At 37.2% G+C, this 21,741-nt stretch overlaps 1 long non-coding RNA gene across 1 annotated transcript in view; it reads right to left on the minus strand.

Moving 5' to 3' along the window:
- The window catches only part of LOC117796315, a 46,111-nt gene that overhangs the window by 11,900 nt on the left and 12,470 nt on the right, over positions 1 to 21,741 (minus strand). The window contains exon 3 of the long non-coding RNA XR_004620705.1: positions 3,550 to 3,654. This is a non-coding gene — a long non-coding RNA (uncharacterized LOC117796315). The remainder of the gene's footprint in view (positions 1 to 3,549; positions 3,655 to 21,741) is intronic.

Genomic DNA, 21,741 nt, shown 5'->3' on the forward strand with positions numbered 1-21,741 from the left:
GTGAGGATGTGGGAAAAAAGCAAACTTTGTGCAATGTTGGTGGGGATATAAATTGGTACAGCCGCTATGGAAAACAATTTAGAGATTCCTTAAAAATTAAAAACAGTCATTCCATATGCTGTAGTCATTCCACTACTGGATGTTCAACTGAGGAAAACAAATACACTAAATAGAAAAGACATATGCAGCTTTTTGTTGATTGCAGCAGTATTGACAATAGTCAGGATATAGAAGCAACCCAAGTGTCCATCCACAGATGAATGGATAAAGAAGAAATGATATATGCAGTGGAATATTACTCAGCCATAAAAGGATAAGATCTTGCCATTTTCAATAACATGGATGGATCTAGAAGATACTATGCTAAGGGAAATAAGTCAGAGAAAGACAAATATCATATGATTTCACTTATATGTGGAATCTAAAAAAACAAAACAAACAAAAAGTAAGAACAGACTTATAAATACCGAGAACAATTTGAAGGTTGCCAGAGGTAAAGGGGGAAAGGGGATGGGTAAAATGGGTGAAGGGGAGTGGGAAATACAGGATTCCAGTTATGGAATGAAAAAGTGATGTGGAAAAAAGATACAGCATAGGGAATATAGTCAATAATATCGTTAATTGTGTCGTATGGCAACAGAAGGTAACAGCTACATTTGTGGTGAGGATAGCATAACGCATAGACTTGTTGAATCACTATGCTGTACAACTGAAACTAATGTAACGTTATGTGGCAACTCTACATCAATTAAAATAAAATAATAAAATAAAATAAAATAAAATAAAATAAAATAAAATAAAATAATAAAATACATGAATAATGTGAGAATTATCTTCTCCCATTGCTTAATGATAACATTCTACCATTGTCTGCTGTTTATTGTTTCTTTTGAGAAGTCTGCAATTTATGTAATTGCAATTTCTTTTAGGAAACTTGTCTCTTTGCACGTGAGAGTACTTCTTTACCTTTGGTTTTCTGTGTTTCATTGTATTATGAGGTATGGTTCTTTTCTATTTATCCTGCTTGGTGTTTGTTGTACATTCTTGAATTAGAGATTTAGGTTTTTCATCAACATGGCTATTTGTCAGCCACTTAATTTTTGATATTTTCTCTCAGTCATACCACTTATTGTCCATCTCTGGAATTCTTAAGAAGCACACGTTGGGTTTAATCATTTCATATTCTATGCCTCAAATTGTCTTTCATATTTTTCATTTATCTGCAGCATTTTATACATGAAATAACGTCTTCTATTTATTAATTCTCTACTTAGCTTTGTTTTACCTTTTCAACAACTTATTGAATTTTAAATATCAATGATTGTTTTTAATTTATACAAATCAAAATATGTGGTTGCTTTTCAGATTTGCCAGAGCTTTCATAATAGTGTTATCTGACTCACTTATGATGAAATGTTTCCTTATTGATTTTATGATTTTGGATTATAAGCATATTTTCTGCGAAGCTTTATTTGTGAAAATCTTGTACAGCTTTATAATCTAGATTATTTGGCCTTCAAAGTGATTTTGAATTTGATTCATCCAAACATTCCAGTGATATTGTACAGTAATGCAGCCATAGACTAATTTTATCTTGCTTTTTCAGCTAAGACATTCCTGGGCCATATTGGTGGTGGAAATAAGAACTTCATCCTGTCAGAGGAAAACTCCAATATCACAAATTCTTAAGCCCAACTTTCTATTGATCCACCTAGATTTTGTGTCAACACAAACTTACTTCCTTGTCATTTTCCTGAGTTGGTGGGTGTATTTTTTTTTTCTATTTTGCACGTTTACTAAAGGTATAGCTATTTGAAAGGTTCAGTTCCATCTAACAACATCATAGAAGTTCAACTTATTGTCTTTTGATTTGACTCCTTTTAAAACCCAAGAACTTTGAAAGCAATCCCCACCTCCACTCCCAAACACAGATACACATTCCTTCAGGACAGCTGGGGATATTTAGTTCATTGGCTTATGGTTCTCCTTTTGGGGCTCTTCCTCAGGTTTGGTCTATGTGGATGTCTCTTGCTTTTTTGCAAGTGTAAGTATGTACTGGAGAGTACGTTTTCCATATTATGAAGTTTATTTTTAAATGTGTTTACTGGATATTATCCAATCCAACATATTTTCATAAAATGAAATCTAGATTCCCCAAAATATGTTCTGCAGATCCCTAATATTCAATCCAGTGTGACTATTAGTTATATGAAAAAATAATTCTTACAGTATTTTTCTTCTAAAATTTACTTTTAAATATATGTAAGAAAACTAACATTAATTATATATTTTCTTATGTTTAACCAATAATTAGCCCTTAAAGAAATGCTGTGCTGTTCCACAGAATGTCAGAAAGTCAAAGAAGCAATTGATGTAAACAAATCAATTACCATCTAAAGGTATTACTGATAGATGTCATCTAATCAATGGTTAATGACCTATGTTCTATACCTTGATTTATAATTCCCATGAATATTTGATACTGTGTTGTTTGTAATTTTAGGATTTCAGTTCTGCCATTCCATCAGTAGGTGGTGGCATTGTATTACGGTTTGAATATTGCAAAAGAAAAAAATAATTGGAATAGTTGCACCTATCAGCCAGCATCTCACCTTTTCTAGATGATTCTGTCATTGCTTTTGGGACCTAGAAATTTTGGTTTTAGGTTTTCTTTTTTTCTTAAAGACTTATTTATTTTTGATAGGGAGAGAGAGAGGGAGAGGGAGAATATGAGGACAGAGGGAGAGGGAGACAAGCAGACTCCCTGCTTAGCAGGGAGCCTGACATGGGGCTCCATTCCAGGACCCTGAGATCATGACCAGAGCTGAAATCAAGAGTCAGATGCCTAACACACTAAGCCACCAAGGCACCCCATGATTTTAGGTTTTCTTTTAAAGGAACTGTTATATTGTTAGAATCATGTCGAATAAAATTGGCTGGATTCTTCTAATGTATGTTATACTTTAAGAAACTGTAGGAACACTTGTATGCTATTTTGTTTGCAAAGCAATTCATTACCAAAAAAATATTTGTGACAGGTAGCTATATATTCAGTATTTACTTATCTACAATATATACTTCATATATTGTCTATGATATACACTTTAATATTTTAGATCATCACAAATTCTCATTTTAGTTTTATTAATTTCAAAATACTCCTTTGTATTTGTAAAAACACTGCATTTTTTTTTAACTACTGAGAAGAGCAAGACAATACCCATTCGTGTTTTTTTCCTTTATGGATGCTATTAAATATTACATTGGTCATAGCTATGTCAAGAGCTCTCTTTGTACTTAAGTGTTCCCAGAAATAACACCACTGTGGGGATCCTATCATGTTGCAGCAAGTCCTGCAGGGTAAGTTTGGAATAGGAAACCTCGTGTGCACTGGCATAAAGACGACAAATAGTGGAACACATTGGGCTCCATCCCTTTCCTAGTTCTGCCTTTGATTCACTATGTCAGCTGGGAAAACTATTGCTTCAAGGCCGGCTGTCAAAGTCACAGCATGATCACAGAAGGTGGGAATAAGAAGTGGGAACTTACTGACAGAGATTACTTTGAGGCTTCGTGTGATTCTCCTCAGTGATTTCAGGAACAGCTAGGTCTTCTAAGCTAATTAGTCAGTCCCGTGTTGTTGATATGGACGATCTGAGAAAAAAGTAAATGAAAACGATACAGTTCTTTAGCAGTACTAAAAATGTAGGCAATGCAAATATCAACAAATGAAACAAACATATTTATATTGGCTAGATGAGTAGGTCAGCAGATGGAAAATCCATTTCAAAGTAGATAACGTATAATCCATGTGGGAACAGAGACCCAAGTTAGGGGCTATATGTTACATTTTGTTTTATTTTATTAATGAGCTAAGGGATATTCTTAAAATTATGTTCCTTTAATGAGACGTTTAATATGTAATTATTTTTAACATACTTCTATGGTTTAAAGTCACATTTTCAAATTTATTCTCATTGATTCTTATTATACAAGTCTGTAACAACCGATTTCTTCAGAATTCACAATTAAGATAAATCTTCAAAAGTTACACTGAAATTAAGTGTTGTAGCCTAGGCTAAGCTAGATCCCTCCATCTTATGTGTTCTTTTTCATTAGGAAATGGGGATCAAAAAGATTAAAAACAACAACTATAGTTACTTTGTAGTACGGTAAGTGAAGACGTTTAGAGGACAAGGGCAGTATGCAGGATAGTACAAAAGTTATTTCTATTGTGTTAATGGATGATATGTATCCTATCCTCTCCATGAATTATCCTACCATATTGTAATTCTGTCTTCATTAGGGTTTAAATTAAGAAGGCAGAATCACTGATTTTCAGATGTGGTTCTTCTTCTAGCTAGAGTAGTTAGGAGTGGGGAGTATCATTTTTCCTGGTACAAAACAGAATAAAGGTATATTCCAGACTTATTTTGTTAATATTCAATTTCTTATTTGCCATTATGCCCTNTTTTTTTTTTTTTAAACTTCAATTTTATTTTATTATATTGTGTTAATCACCATACAGTACATCCCCAGATTCCGATGTAAAGTTTGATNATTATAAGATTTTACATTTGCCCTTTTTTCGTTATGCCAGGGAAGTGAATAATGATTTATTAATTAGGCTCTACCTTTTATCTTCTTTGAGACTTTGTATTCCTTGGTAGTAGAAAGCGTGCTTTTATTCATTGAAAAAATTGTTGCTTATCATTTTTTTAACAGAAATTTTTTTAAAGATTTTATTTATTTATTTGACAGAGATAGAGACAGCTAGCGAGAGAGGGAACACAAGCAGGGGGAGTGGGAGAGGAAGAAGCAGGCTCATAGTGGAGGAGCCTGATGTGGGGCTAGATCCCACAACACCGGGATCACGTCCTGAGCTGAAGGCAGATGCTTAACCGCTGTGCCACCCAAGCACCCCTTTTAACAGAAATTTTATGCAAAGTGGTTATATATATTCATATTGTATATTACATATAAACATATAACAAATGAAGTTTGTATAACTTAAGAAACTGAAGAAATTAGAGGATTTAATTTTTTTGTTATTGTTGAAGGTCATGGAGAACAGGTGAAGTTACAAGGAAAACAGTATGCTTTCAGTGGAAAATACTGTAGGAGGTCAACTTAAGATATTGTTTGCATCATCAGTAGTATAAAAAAGAAATTACCTTTATTTATTAAAAAACCCATAAAGATAGAATATACGAGATAAAGTGTTAATAGATAAGGAGGAAAGTGAGAATGGATGATACAAAATGGATTCACGTGGGGAAAGGATGATGAAGAAACTAAAAACATAGTAGGGAAGTAGAGGGAAGAGGGAAGATCTGTCATAGAGGTGATAAACAGCATAATGAGTCGTGTAGACAATCAGTTATGCTCTGAAGTAGGCAAACCAGAATAAGTCTTCCAGCATGCATACAAAAGATTAGAGCAATGTGTAAAGTGACGGTAGGTGAAGTAGAGAGGATGGGGAATCAAAATAAAGATAATTGGCTAGAATAAGCTGTATGAGGCAAAGGCAATTGTTTCTCCTTTGTTCACATGGGAGGGTCCCTGCCTCATGGTAGGTATTCATTCTGTATTTATTGAAAAAATAATTAATTGCTTACAGCTTCAATTAGGATGCTTTAATCTGAAACATAGAAAACACAAGTCAATTAGACTGCAATCATTAATGAAAATGGGTCACACAACTAGAAGTCCAGAAATAGAAAAAAGGTCAAGATTGGTTGATCCCGTAGTACAAGAATGTCCTCAAGGCCCTATATTCTTACTATTGCTCTTTGGTATAAAAAGTATATGCTTCTTTTCAAGGCTTGTTCCTCTTGGAGTTTCAGGATAATGGCTATTTCTTCACTCATGTTTAGTGGAATAAAGAGCACATCTCTTCGTCAAGCTTCGAAGTGTTCTTCCTTAATTTGGCCAATAGTTTAGAAATCCGTCTCTGTTGCCAGGGGATTGTTACGTTGTGATTGGTTTAAGCTTGAAGGTAGAAACCACTCTGTAAGAAGAGTTTTATAATTGCAATGATTGGTTTATATTGATCAGAAATCATTCCTGGAGCAAAGCAATTTACTCAATCATATTGTTGCTATGTAGTGGCGGAAAGGTAGAATTGGATTTTGAGGAGTTAACCACAATGTTCTCTACAAAATTCATAAAGAAGGCATTTGAGACAAATAATATAGCTAATATAATTTTAGAAATTATTTTGCTTAACCAAGATTCATGTGTACAAATTAGAAAGGCAAAGCCAGTTACTTAGTCTTCTTAATTTTCATGCTGTATTAGTCTATTAGGGTTGCCATATGAAATACCACAGACTGGCTTAAACAACAACCATTAATTTTCTCTCAGTTCTGGAGGCTGCAAGTCCAAGATCAAGCTGATGTCAGTGCCAGTTTTTGATAAGACCTCTTTCTCTTCTAGGCTTGTAGGTAGCCATCTTGTCATTGTGTCCTCATATGGCTTTTCCTCTTTGCATGGACACCAAGAGATCTCTTGTTCTCTCTCTCTCTCTTTCTCTCTAACTCCTTATCTCCCTCTCTTCTTCTTCTTATAAGCCCTATCAGATTAGAGTCCTACCCTCATGACCTCATTAAACCTTAATTACCTCCTTAAAGGCCCTCTCTCTAAGTACAGTCACACCGCAGGTCAGGGCTTCAATCTAAAATTCATATGAATTTTGAGGGACACGATTCTGTTCATAACAATGGCTTTGACACTTTCAGAAATATGGGACACTTATTTTGCAGAATATCAGTCAATTTGCATCTGTTTAATGTTTCCCATGATGAAACTCAGGTTATACATCTTTGATAGTGAATGCTGTGTTCTCTTCATGGCATCCTGTCAAATAGCATGTGATTTCAATTTGTTCCATTACTAATGATGTCCGCTTTGGTCACTTAAGTGATCAAAACAGTGACTTCCAGGTCTCTCTACTATAAAGTTACTTTTTCCTCTTTTGTCATTAATAAGTATTTTATAGTGGGATACTTCAAAACTATGTAAACATTTCATATGTCATCAAGTACTGAAGTAATTAATTTTCTGGTATATTTGCTATGCAATTTTTGTTTATTTTTATAATCATTTAAATCATCATGGGATATGTTACTAACATTATTTATTCTGATGCCCCAAATGCCTCCAATTGGCCGGGAGATGCCTCTTCCTGATGGCTTTTACATAACCCAGTTGGAGAATTTCTGGGTTTGCTTAAGGAAAAAGGGATTATTCATCAAAGGAGCTGCAGAACGTGGATAGCATAAGCTGTACTGGTTGTATCTATTTATACTAAAATAAATTTCTATCTCTTCCAGCGTTGAAAAGGTCCATTGTGGTCATCTTGCCAGCAAATGGCCAAGAAATGGTGCCATATTAGGGACTCGGATTTAGTTTTTGCTGGAGTGTGGTACATTTGGTAAGTGGAGTCCATCTTTACTCCTCAATCCCTGCCATTATGGCCATGTGTCCATTGTGCCAGCAGTGGAACACCTGACGTCAGAGATGGCTAATGTCATCTAGTTGAGTCATACTTCATCCATAGTGAATGCTTTCTGATGGACAGTAACATGAATGTCTTCATACTTCATGCCCTTTCAACATGCCTATCCTCATGCCTCTATGCCAGACTTCCTTGTACTTAATCTTCTAATCTTTCTTACTCTTACATGTCCCTGACCAGTTGACCAAGCCATTTTCACTGCCCAACAGCCTATCTGTATATATTTTAACCTTAAGCAATGTCTCTTTCTCCATAAAATGTCTGACCACGTACATTGTTCTGGCCACGGGGAGAATATTTTCTTTTCTCCTATTTTTTTAAAAGATTTTATTTTTATTTATTTGAGAGAGAGAGAGTACAAGCAGGCTGAGGGGAAGAGGGAGAAGCAGACTGCCTGCTAAGCAGGGAGCACGATGCAGGGCTTGATCCCAGAACTCTGGTACCATGACCCAAGCTGAAGGCAGACGCTTAACTGATTGAGCCACCCACGTGCACCTCTCCTATTTTTCAAGGCTGTACTTGAGTGGATTTATGCTGCCATCCATTTTCAGCTTGCAACTACATTCCAAGAAGACCAATCCATGAATCAAGCTTGAACTTTTCCTTCCCCTGCCACCTGAACATAAGGAATCCCTCAGTGTGACTTAGACACAGGTACTAGTACAACTATAGTGATGATTGGAGGTCTGGTCCATCTGCTCATGGAGCTTATTTGTGCTCTCTGGTCCTGCTCTGGTTTGATCCTGGATGTATTACTGCTACCTGTGATGGGTTATTGTTGGGGTTACCCAACATCAAGACTTGGTGGGCCTAACAGAAATCAAGATGGGCAGTTGTAGCCATATGATCTCTTGCTGTCTCATCAGTGGGACACTGTCTGTACTAGGTTCTAGGAGCATATCTGAAGGTGGAATGGCTTTCTCCAGGACTCTAAGGCTCTGCGTTGTGATTCTCATGTGGGGCTTGCCAAAAACATCCCGTGGCAACTTTTCCCAATACTGATTCTTTCAATATCATAGAGTCTAATGGGTAGTGTGGACCAAAGAGCAGGACTGTTTACACCACAGTCTGGATCTGCTATAGAGCCCTTTCCTGTTCCAGGCTTTTTGCCACCCAGTGTATGGGTTGGAGCATCTACCAGTATAGAATATGCTGCTTCTAGGATCCAAAGATATCTATCAGGCTTTGTAATTCCTTCTTCTTGGTGAAAGTTACAAGGTGTCATAAATTGTCCTTTATCATGGACAGGATATTCTGGTGTGCCTCTGACAACTGAATCCCTAAACATCTTATTGATGTGGCAGGGCCCTGAGCATTGGCAAGGTTATCTCTCACCTCCGGAGTATATGTGTCTTACAAGGTCTCCAGGATGCCAGCTGCCTGGTGTTTTGTATGAGAACATTCAATATAGTGGATCAATGTGATATTCTGAAGGATGTCCACATACTTTTCAGACAGACAATATTTTAATAGAAGGTGGGAGACTCAGAGCCCTTGGGAAAATTTGTAGTATATACTGTTGTCTGTTTTACGGGAATGTGAACAGATTCTGACCCTCCATAGGATTGGAAAAATTCACTGACCAAAACAGCAGCTGCATGTACCTGAGGCTTTAATAATCTTCTCTAGCAACGATGACCACATCTAGTAACATAGCTGCAATTAAATCTGCTACTTGGTTAAGTCTGTGGTAGTCTTCTGTCATTCTCTAGGATCTATTTTTTATAGGGACCAGAGTGGTGAATTAGGTAGTGGGATCCATCACTCCCTCATCCTGAATCTTTAAGAGTGTCACTCATTTCTGCCTCTGACCCATGCCCAATATGACAATTTTTTAAAAAAATTTATTACCTTAACTTGAATGGGAGGCAGATTCAGAGATTTCCACTTGGTCTTTCCCACTATGATAGATCTTACCCTATAGGCCAAGAATCCAATGTGGGGTTTGTGCTAATCTCTAAGTAATGTCCATTCCAATTTTACTTTTAGGATCCAGGGAAGTGACCATCAGGTTTGTACATGGACCAAGTGAACTCACTGAGGGTCACCACCCTGTCCAGGACTTTTTTATTGCCTTGTTCCCATATGCCCCTGAAATAATAGGGGTCCATGATAATATTTTGGGTCTCTGGGTGTCACTGTTAACTTGAACTCTGTGTTTAAAGAGTTCTAGAAATATTCGGCTCATTTGCCAATTCCAGTGCGTAATTAAATGAGTAAATACCATAGGTCCTGTTGGGGAAGCACTACGGAAAATCAAGACTGTGTATACTTGCTATATTGTTTACAAGATCCTTTTTCCTGGAGACCCAGTCATTTTTTCAAGGCAATGAGTTCAATCTTTAAACCCTGACCGAGGTCTGGAAGCTGGTGTACAGATCACTTTTTAAAAAAATATGGTGGCAACTGCCTTCAATATAAATCCTTTCTTTCTTTTGATGGAACAAATTGAGTAGTAACTTTGTTGGCTATCCATCCATTTTGCCCTGGGGGAGCATGTTCTATTAAAGCATTTCCACAACTCTCTGTGTATCAGGTCCATCTAGATGCCCTTCCAACTTTGCTACCCATTATAATTGCACCCAACTGTTTTCCTATGATTATGTGCATTCACCTGGACTCTAATGTGTAGGGGCTTCTATCAACCCCATAGTTACCAGGGAGACAGTTTAAAGGACTTTCCTACTGTCAGTCCCAGACTACACAGGAGATATACTACTGAAGTTTTTAATGATATTGGTGATCTTTCACCAGTGTATTTCTTATGGACTGGAAATAATGTTTCTTTTGGATTTCCAATAGAATGTAATAATTTGATAGGTTTTCTGGCCTTACATGACATATTCACTCTAGCATGAACACTACTTTGAGCCTTTGAATCCCTTTTTCTACCATATTCTATGGCAATTCTGGTACTACAAATCCTTTAGTGTGGTCCATTTATTTTTCCATGCTTCTAGTACCATCATCTGGGGTCCTTGCCAGGGTATTAAATCCTGAATCTTTAGAATATGCATTCAACTTTATGTACTAGCCCATTTCATCATTAACTCCCTTAGAATCTAATCCCATGAGAATATCCCTGGTTCTTTCCAGTATATATAAGCTAATCTTGTAGTTCTTTTGAAGTATAGTCTTTTTTTTCCCATTATCAGGCCCAGCATGTTCCTGAATGTGTTATATTGTGACATAATCCTAGTTATAGGCCTAGACACCAAGACAGGAGATGGGGCAGCTCTTGAGAAGGGCACATGTTAAGGCTTTTGCATTCTCTTTAAGACGATGCCAGGTTTTATTAGGGGTGGAACACTTGCACATGTTCAGAAGTTTCAGGGGAATCTTGGGATTCAAGATTTTGAGACCATTAAGCCAGATGTATCCTTCTCATGTGCCAGGAGCCATTCTTTCCCAATCAGACCCTGCCTCTGACCTGTCTAGTTTTGACTTCAACTTAATTTAGAGTTTCAGTGTAACTGTATACTGAAAGTTTATTCCTAAGCATGATCCTCAGCTTTCACTGCCCTCCCAATACTTGATAAACTACAAAGGAAACCATCTGGATTTCGGACATAGCTTTCAATTGGCCACTAATCACTCTGAGCTTTTTGTTATCTTTTTCCAGCATTTAATACGGTTTAACCAGACTCACCCATTTTCATTATCTTTGTAGTTACTATTTCCACCATATCTCTCAATGCTTGATTCACCACAGCATGTAGTGCATTCTTTTCCATTGACATACCATCCCAGTTCATCACCAGTGAAAGTTTTAACAATTGGACTGTTACCTATACTCTGCCTACTAGCAGTGATATGGTCCTCATTGCTGGAAAGTGACAAGTAACCCAGCTCCAAAACTCCATCTTATCTCCTTTCGCAGATGATTCTTAGTACCAGTTGTTGCAGGTTGGCTTCTCTGGGCAGCAGGCTCTGAGACAGAGGTTAGGGTTCCAAATGTTTATTAGAGGTGTACTTGGAATAATCACCTGTGGAAGGGAGGGCATGGAAGTAGCATTGGGCAGAGGAAGACCCAGCTGTGTGAAGATCCAGAACCAACACCAGTCTTGCCTGACTACATGAGAGCTCTGGAGTCAAAATGGCCCTATACAGAGTTGACCTAAGTTGAGGTGAAGTGTTAGCATTTTTTTAAAAAGATTTTGTTTATTTATTTGACAGAGAGAGCGAGCAAGCAAGCACAAGGAGGGGGAGCAGGAGAGAGAGAAGCAGGCTCCCCACCAAGCAGGGAGCCTGACTCGATCCCAGGACCCTGGGATCATGACCTGAGCTGAAGGCAGATGCTTAACTCACTGAGCCACCCAGACACCCCTCTACCAAACATTTAAAAAAGAATTAATACCAAGATTTCTCAGACTATTCAAAAAAACTGAAGTGGATCGAACACTTCCAAGCTCATTTTATAAGGCTAGTATTCCCCTGATATCAAAACCAGATAAGGACACTGCAAGAAAAGAAAATTACCTGCCAATATTCCTGATGAACATAGATGCAAAATTCCTCAACAAAATATTAGCAAACCAAATTTAACAATACATTGAAAGAATCATACACCATGATCAAGTGAGTTTTTTGTGATTGTTTGCTTATCTATCATCTATCTGTCTATCTATATCTATCTATTGCAGAGTCCTTCCTCATGGGAACAAGATCTCTTTCTCAGTTATTGAGGTCAGAGTCTGAAAACTAGCTCCATCACTTAGTCACTACACAAAGTTCATGATTTTCCATTGCAGCACAAACCTCAGCCTCCACTCATCGTTCTTTATTTCTTTTTCTTTTTCTTTTTTCTTTACTGAATTCATTCATTAGTTCTAATAGCCTTTGGTGGAGTTTTAGGATTTTCTTTTTTTTTTTTTTAAATCAAAGTATAGTTGATAATGTTAGATTAGTTTAGGTGTACAACATAGTGATTCAGCAGTTCTATGCATTTTGCAATGCTCGCTGTATTTATTACCATTTGTCACCATATAAAGTTTTATAATTTTATTGATAGTATTCCCTAATTTCTCTATGAAAAGTATGTTTCATCTCCATGACTTGTTTATGTTATAATTGTAAGTTTGTACCTCTTAATTCCCTTCACCTACTTTGCCCAACTCCCTATTGCCATCCCCTCTGGTAATCACCATTTTGTCCTCTACATTTATGAGTGTGTTTCTGTTTGTTTGTTTGTTTTGTTTTTTAGATTCTGCATAAAAGTAAAATCATATGGTATTTGTCTTTCTCTGGCTTATTTCACTTAGCATAATACCCTTAGGTACACCCACGTTGTTGTGAATGGAAAGATTTCATTCGTTTTTATGGCTCAGTGATATTCCAAGGATTTTCTATATAAAATATCACATTATCTGCAAATAGAGATGATTTTTACTTCTTCCTTTCTGGTTTGGATACCTTGTTATTTCTTTTTCTTGCTTTGGCAAGGACTCTGCAACTCCACAGCAAGTGTAGAAGATGGTGATTTTCCTAGTCCTTTAACAAAGAGAAGTATGACCCTTTATTTTGATAAATGTAGATTGAGGAAGGGGAAATTCCCAGATCATTTGTAAACTGATGGATATAAGGTCCACGCTGATGCTGATATTGAAGGACTCAAAATAATGACATCCTTGCCCCACACTCCCCATTTGAATACAGGTATATGGGGCAAAGTCATAAATGAAGTCCTGGTCCACGTCTGTTTCACTGAGACCTCTAGGTCCACCTACTTTACATCTACTGTCATTATCAATTTGGTGACCTTTAAATCTATCATCTTGCTCTTTGCTTTTTGTTTGTCCTATCTGCTCTTTTTTCCTGCCCTCTTTAGTAACAAATGAATATTTTTTTAGAATTCCACTTTATTTCCATGACTAGCTTTATCTTTCAGTAGCTGTTCTAGGAGTACTATGTATCTTTAAGTCATCAGAGCTTGCCTTTGCCTCTTCATATGGAGTGTACCAATCTTGAAATGGTGAACTTTCATTTCCTTTTTCTGTCCTTGTACTCTTACTGCCATACCTTTTACTTTTATGCATGTTGGAAACCCTACAACTTTTAACAAGTGTGGGGGTAGGTTATCAGTTCCAACTCTCTTGGGTAAGTACAAGGTGTATTTCCTGTCCCCTGAAAGTTTATAAAAAACACAATCAGTAAGCTTTAGCTTCAGGGACCACTCTGACTCCTGCCTATACCCCGCTTCTGTTTGTCTTCTGAAGAATTTTCCTTACTTCTGGAAAGCTCAGCACTTAGATTAAAGGGGGTTGTTTTGTTCTATCTATTACTTCTAGGTGGTCTGAATAGGGAAAAAAAATGTCAGGATATTTTGTGTATCATATTTCCAAAAATACACATGTGATTAATATAATAAACCAAGTAAATTTTACCATTGAATACATATTTGTATATATAGATATAATAAGCTTTGTTTCTTAAAATGAGTATATGCATTCTCTTTAACATTGTCTTAGAACATATATAATAATCAATGGTGTTCTAAGTCACAAATACATTTCACAATAAATGTATAAATTACACAGGACACATTTTTTGTCCCAAAGCAATAAAATAAAAATGAATATCAAAGGGTTAATAAAAAATACACCTAGAAATATACAAAATACTTTTTTTATATAACTTCTGGGTCAATTTGAAAATACCGGCTTCAGGAGATATTAGAAATTTACAGTCTTAGTTTTTTTGGAGGGGGGCTCTAATACTCTTTTTAATTTTTTAATTTAAATTCTAGTTAGTTAACATACAGTATAATATTAGTTTCAGATGTAGAATTTAGTGATTCATCACTTACAGACAATACCCAGGGCTCATCACAACAAGTACCCTCCTTAATATCCATCACCTATTTCACCTATTCCCCTACCCACCTCCCTTCTAGTAACCCTCACTTTGTTCTCTACAGTTAAGAATCTGAAAAAAAAAAAAAAAGAATGTTTCCTGGTTTGCCTTTCTCTCTTTTTTCTCCTCCTTATGTTCATCTGTTTTCTTTCTTAAATTCCACATAGTGAAATCATATGGTATTTGTGCTTCTCTGACTTACTTAGCTTAGCATAATACACTCTAGCTCCATCCACACCATTGCGAATGGCAAGATTTCACTCTTTTTTATGGCTGAGTAATATTCCATTGTGTGTGTGTGTGTGTGTGTGTGTGTGGTGTGTACTATATCTGCTTTATGCATTCATCAGTTGATGGACATTTGGACTCTGTCCATAATTTAGCTATAATGGATAATGCTGCTATAAACACCAGGGTGCATGTATACCTTCGAATCAGTATTTTTGTATCCTTTGGGTAAATAACTAGTAATACAATTGTTGGGTCGTGGGACAGTTCCATTTTTAACTATTTGAGGGACCTCCATACTGTTCCCCAGAGTGGCTGCACCAGTTTGCATTCCCACCAACAGTGCAAGAGGGTTCCCTTTTCTCTGTATCCTCACCAACACGTGTTGTTTCCTATGTTGTTAATGTTAGCCGCTCTGACAGCTGTAAGGTGATATCTCATTGTGGTTTTGATTTGTATTTCCCTGATGATGAGTGATGTCGAGCATCTTTTCATGAGTCTGTTAGTCATCTGGATGCCTTCTTTGAAAAAATGTCTATTCATGTTTTCTGCCCACTTCTTAACTGGATTATTTGTTTTTGGGTGTTCAGTTTCATAAGTTCTTCATGTGTCTTGGATACTAACCCTTCATCAGATATGTCATTTGCAAATAGCTTCTCCCATTCTGAAGGTTGCCTTTTAGATTTGTTGATTGTTTTCTTCTTGGTGCAGAAGCTTTTTTATCTTGATGAAGTCCCAATAATTCATTTTTCTTTTGTTTCCCTGGCCTCAGGGGACATATCTATCTAGTAAGAAGCTGCTGTGGCCAATGTTGAAGAGGTGTTGCCTGTGTTCTCTAGGATTTTGACGGTTTCTTGTCTCACATTTAGGTCTTTCATCCATTTTAAATTTATTATTTTTTAGTATGGTGTAAGAAAGTGGTCCAGTTTCATTCTTCTGCATGTTGCTGTCCAGTTTTCCCAATAATATTTTTTTTAAAGATTTTATTTATTTGAGAGAGAGAACAAGCAGGGGGAGCAGGAGAGGGAGAGGGAGAAGTAGACTTCTTGCTGAGCAGGAAGCCTGATGCCGGGCTGGATCCCAGGACCCTGATTCGTGACCTGAGCCAAAAGCAGACACTTAACCGACTGAGCCATTGAGACCCTCCCCCCAAATTTATTGAAGAGACTGTCTATTTTCTATCGGATATTCTTTCCTGCTTTACCAAAGATTAATTGAACATACAGTTGTGGGTTCATTTCTGGATTCTGTTCCATTGGTATATGTGTCTGTTTTTGCACCAATACCAAATTGTTTTGATCACTACAGCTTTGTAAAATAACTTGAAGTCCAAAATTGCAGTGTCTCTACCTTTGCTTTTGTTTTCAGGATTGCTTTGGCTATTTCAGATCTTTTTTGGTTCCATACAAATTTTAGGATTGTTTGTTGTAGGTCTGTGAAAAATGCTGATAGTGTTTTGATAGGGATTGCATTAAATCTGTAGATTTCTTTGGGTAGTGTAGATATTTAAACAATATTTGTTCTTCCAATCCATGAGCATGGAATATTTTTCCATTTCTTTGTGTCATCTTCAATTTCTTTCATCAGTGTTTTATAGTTTTCAGAGTACAAATCTCTTACCTCTTTGGCTAGGTTTATTCCTAGGTATCTTATTGTTTTTCGGTGCAGTTGTAAAAGGGATAAATTCCTTGATTTCTCTTTCTGCTGCTTCATTTTTGGTGTATAGAAATGCAGCAGATTTCTGTACATTGGTCTTGTACATCATTGATCTGTGATTCTACTGAAGCAGTGTATCAGTGGAGTCTTTTGGGTTTTCTATATAGGATATCATGTTGTCTACACATAGTGAAAGTTTAACTTTTTCCTTGCCAATTTGGATGCATTTTCTTTGTGCTGTCTGATTGCTGAGGTCAGAACTTCTAGTACTATGTTAAATAACAGTGGTGAGAGTGGACATCCCTGTCTTGGTTCTGACCAGAGAGGAAAAGCCCTATTTCCCCATTGAGGATGATATTAGCTGTGGGTTTTTCGCATATGGCCTTTATGATGTTGAGGTATTTTTTCCCTCTAGCCTTACTTTGTTGAGGATTTTTATCATGAACAGATGTTGTACTTTGTCAAATGCTTTTTCTGCATCTACTGAGAGGATCACTTTTATTAAAGTGGTGTATCACATTGATTGATTTGTGAATATTGAACCATTCTTGAAGCCCAGAAATAAATCCCACTGGATTGTGGTGAATGATTCTTTTAATGTACTATTGGATTCGATTTGATAGTATTTTATTGAGAATTTTTGCATCCATATTTATCAGGGATATTAGCTTGTAGTTCTCTTTTTAAGTGGAGTCTTTGTCTGGTTTTGGAATCAGGGTAATGGTGGCCTCGTAGAATAAGTTTGGATGTTTTCCTTCCATTTCTATTTTTTGGAATAGTTTGAGAAGAATAGATATTAAGTCTTGAAAAATTTGGTAGAATTCCCTTGTGGAGCTATCTGGCCCTGAACTTTTGTTTCTTGGGAGATTTTTGATTACTGATTCAATGTCTTTGTTGGTGGTTGGTCTGTCTAAGATTTCTATTTCTTCCTGTTTCAGTTTTGGTAGTTTATGCATTTCTAGGAATTTATTCACTTTTTTCAAATCGTTCAATTTGTTGGCATATAATTTTTCATAATATTCTCTTACAATTGTTTGTATTTCTCTGGTGGTGTTTTTCTCCTTTCCCATTTGCGATTTTATTTATTTTGGTCTTTTTTCATTTCGATAAGTCTGGCTAGTGGTTTATCAACTTTATTAATTCTTTCAAAGAACCAGCTCCTGGTTTCATTGATCTGTTCTAATGTGTGTATTTTTTTTTTAGTTTTTATATCATTTATTTCTGCTCTAATCTTTATTATTTCCTGTCTTCTGCTGCTTTTAGACTTTGTTTCTTGTTCTCCTCAGGTGTACGGTGAGGTTGTTCATTTGAGACTTTTCTTGTTCATGAGGTCAGCCTGTATTGCTATATATTTCCCTCTTGTGACTGCTTTTGTTGCATCCCCCAGGTTTCAGACTGTCATATTTTCATTTTCATTTTTTTCTATGTATTTTTTGTATTTCTTCTTTGATTTCTAGGTTGACCCACTCATCTTTAGTGCATGTTGTTTGGCTTGCATGTATTTGAGGTCTTTCCAAATTCTTTTCTTGTGATTGACTTCAAGTTTCATAGCACTGTGATCAGAAAAGATACATGGTATGATCTTAATTTTTTAGTGCTTGTTGAGGCCTGATTTGTGACCTAGTATGTGATCTGTTCTGTAGAATGTCCAATGTGCACTTGAAAATAATGTGTTTTCTGCTTTAGGATGAAATTTTCTGAATATATCTGGTAAGTCCTTCTGGTCCAGTATATCATTCAAAACTATTGTTTCCTCAATGATTTTCTGCTTAGATGATCTGCCCATTGATGTAAGTGGGGTGTTAAAGTCCCCTACTACTATTGTATTATTATCAATGAGTTTGTTTATGTTTGTTATTGATTGCTTTCTATATTCAGGTACTCCCATGTTGGGGGCATACATATTTATAATTGTTAGATCTTCTTGTTGGACAGTCCCCTTTATTATGATAGAGTGCCCTTCTTCATCTCTCGTTAACAGTTATTGGTTTAAAGTGCAGTTTTTCAAGTGATATAAGTCAAGCAGAGAAAGACAATTATTATATGGTTTCACTCATTTATGGAACATAAGAAATAGGAAGATCGGTAGGAGAAGGAAGGGAAGAACGAAAGGGGGGGGGTAAACAGAAGGGGGAATGAACCACGAGAGACTGTGGACTCTGGGAAACAAACTGAGGGCTTCAGAGGGGAGGGGAGTGGGGGATTGGGATAGGCCGGTGATGGGTATTAAGGAGGGCACATATTGCATGATGCACTGGGTGTTATACACAAGTAATGAATCATGGAACATTGCATCAAAAACTGGGGATGTATTGTATGGTGACTAATATAACAAAATAAAAATAAAAAAAATAAAATAAAATGCAGTTTTTCTGATTTAAGTATGGCTACTCTGGCTTTTTTTTTTTTTTTTTTTTTNTTTTTTTTTTTTTGACAACCATTTGCTTGATAAATGTTTCTCCATTCCCTCACTCTCAACCTGCAGTTGTGTTTAGGTCTAAAACGAGTCTCTTGTAAGCTTATATAGATGGGTGTTTTTTTTTTTTATAATCCATTCTGACACCATATGTCTTTTGATTGGAGCATTTAGTCCACTTATATTCAGAAGAATTATTGATGGATATGTACTTAGTGATTGTTCCTAGTGCTTTATTAGTTAGTAGTGCTTTATTACTTGTTTTGTCATTGTTTCTGGAGATCTTCTCTGTTCCTTTCTACTCTGTCACTTTTGGTCTTTCAGTCCCACTCAAAGACTCCCTTTAATATTTCTTGCAGGGCTGGCATAGTGGTCACAAGCTCCTTCAGTTTTTGTTCATCTGGGAAACTCTTTATCTCTCCTTCTCTGAATGACAGCCTTGCTGGATAGAATATTTTTGGCTGCATATTTTCCCCATTCAGCATGTTGAATATATCTTGACACTCCCTTTTGGCCTGCCAAGTTTCTGTGGAGAGATCTGCAGCTAGCCTTAGGGGTCTTCCCCTGTAACTTAGGGATTTCCTCTGTCTGGCTGCTTTTAGGATTTTTTTATCATTATATTTTGCAAATTTAACTATAATATGTTTTGGTGTTGGCCTATTTTTGTTATTTTGATGGGAGTGCTCCGTGCCTCCTGGATTTGGATATCTGTTTCCTTCCCCAGATTAGGGAAGTTTTCAGCTATTATTTCCTCAAATAAATCTTCTGTCCCCTTTTCTCTCTTCTTCTTATTGGCCACTTATGATATGAATGTTATTATTCTTTATGGAATCACTGAGTTTCCTAACTCTATTCTCATGATCCGTATTTCTTCTTTCTCTCTTTTGTTTGGCTTCATTATGTCCCATTATTCTATCTTTTATATCACTTATTCATTCCTCTGTTTCTTCCATCCTTGTGGTCATTACCTCCAGATGGTTTTGAATCTCAGTTATTATCTTTTTCATTTTGGTCTGATTGTTTTTTACTGTTTTATCTCTATGGTAAGGGTCTTCCTGGTATCTTCCATGCTTTTCTTAAGCCAAGTGAGAATCCTTATGATTGTTGCTTTAAATTCTCCATCAGGCATATTATTTATATCTGGCTGTGATTTTTAGATTAGATTTCTGGCTGTGACCTTTTCTTGTTCTTTCTGTTGGCATGAATTCCTCTGTCTTGGCATTTTGTCTAGGTCCCTGTCTTTTTCTCTGTGTTAGAAAAGTCTGTTATGTTTTCTGCTCCTGACTGTAACATCTTTATGTAGAAGAGGTCATATAGTGTCCAGGGCCTAGTGCTTCAGGGATGTCTCTGGTGTGTGCTGTGCACACTCCGCTGCTGTGTTTTGGCTGCTTTATCCTTTAGGTCAGTCGTTTATAGAGGCTTTCCTTGCCTACAATGGGCAGTGTTTGGACCTTGGCCAGAGTGTGGCAAGTTTTAACTAGGCATGCTCTGGTCTGCTTGTTAAATGAGACCTGATGCTATTTCCATTAGAACTGAAGCCTTGCAGAACTCTGTGGTCAGTACACATGGGCTGTGCCAGGGTTTCTGCTGGCTTTCTGGGGAAGGGGCCTGCTGTGCTCTTCTTGGGCATGCTTGACTGAGAAAAGCAGTGCCATCAGAGTGACGGGGTTGGGGGTGGGACTTGGGAATTCTTGTAAGCAGGTTAGGCAGCCAGTGTTGGTGCTGTGCTATTTACTGAAGTTGGCTTATGATGAGAGGCTGGGGAAGGAAATGGTGCTAGCCAGCTTTTTTGTCCTGGGAGAGGGGTCTGTGCTTGTTGCTCTTAGGGAAGCACTCCCAGGAGAGTGAATAATTTCCCCTCAAGCATCCTCGTGATTTTTAGGTCACTGTTTTCACATTCTCTCCAGGTTGCTTGCCTGCCTGGAACAAGTGCAGTACACTTTGGGCTCTATCTCAGCCAAGTATGCTGACTTTTAAAACTCCAAACTTTAGGGGCATACTATGGCAGTGGCCTGCACTGGGACAGATGCAGGTTTGACAGGAGCGTGGGATTTGGAATAAAGCAGGCCAAAGAGCCAGTGTCTGGGTTAGCTGCCCTCAGGAGGTGTCTCTGTGCCTATGTTGAGGGGCAGGAGAGGGAAGTGGTGCCCACTGGCTCTTTTGTCTCTGAAGAGGCATTTCTGCAAACACCACCTCTCACAGATGCACTCCACAAAGAGTGAATAGTCTTTCCTCATGCTCTCTAGGTGATTCTCAGATCATGCAGTTTGCCATGGTGTTGCTTGCCTGCCTTCTTTGCAGAAGTAGAGCAGTGCCCTCAGGGCTCTATCCCAGCCAAGACTGCCAACCTCTAAAACTCCAGGCTTTGAGCCCTGGGGGTTGCAAAAACTCATGAAAATCAACCCCTCTTGTTTTCCCAGAAGATGGCTTTGGGAAAGTGTTCTCCTTGTGCACATCCCTGTGCACTCCACTCTCCTTTGGCCTTGCCTTCTCCATGACCAGGGCTCCCTCCCTTCTGCAGCACTCTGATCCATTTATCTTCCAAACCACATCTCTTCACTTTCTACCTTCCTTAGTATGGCCTCTTCTCTCCTTCTAGTTGTACAGCTTGCTCTGTCAGTCCTCAGATCAATTTCTTGGGTATTCAGAATGATTGATAGTTATCTAGCTGTGTTTAAAGGATGAGGTAAGGTTAGGGTCCTCCTCCTACGCCTCCATCTTAGCTCCCAAAAGTGGAATGATTATGGAATGGGTACAAGTTCCACAGGCATTATATAAAATATGTAAATGTGATTCTTGTTCTTCATTTAAGTAAATAGCATTACAACATATTCCAAACATTTGAAAAGATATTTAAATCTTTATAGTGGCATAGTTGACACACATTTCTTAAAGTTTCTTCTGTTCTGTCTCTGTCTCACACACACACATACAGCCCCCCCAATCTGATAGTCAAAGCTTTATTTTCCCTCTGTCAGATTACCTACATTCATTTTCATTACAATCTTCTTTTCTCTTTTCCTTCCATATTCCACATCTATTTCATTCTCTTTCAATGCGCTTTTCTATG

Source organism: Ailuropoda melanoleuca, chromosome 15, assembly GCF_002007445.2.
Source record: "Ailuropoda melanoleuca isolate Jingjing chromosome 15, ASM200744v2, whole genome shotgun sequence".
In the NCBI taxonomy this organism is placed as follows: Eukaryota; Metazoa; Chordata; class Mammalia; order Carnivora; family Ursidae; genus Ailuropoda; species Ailuropoda melanoleuca.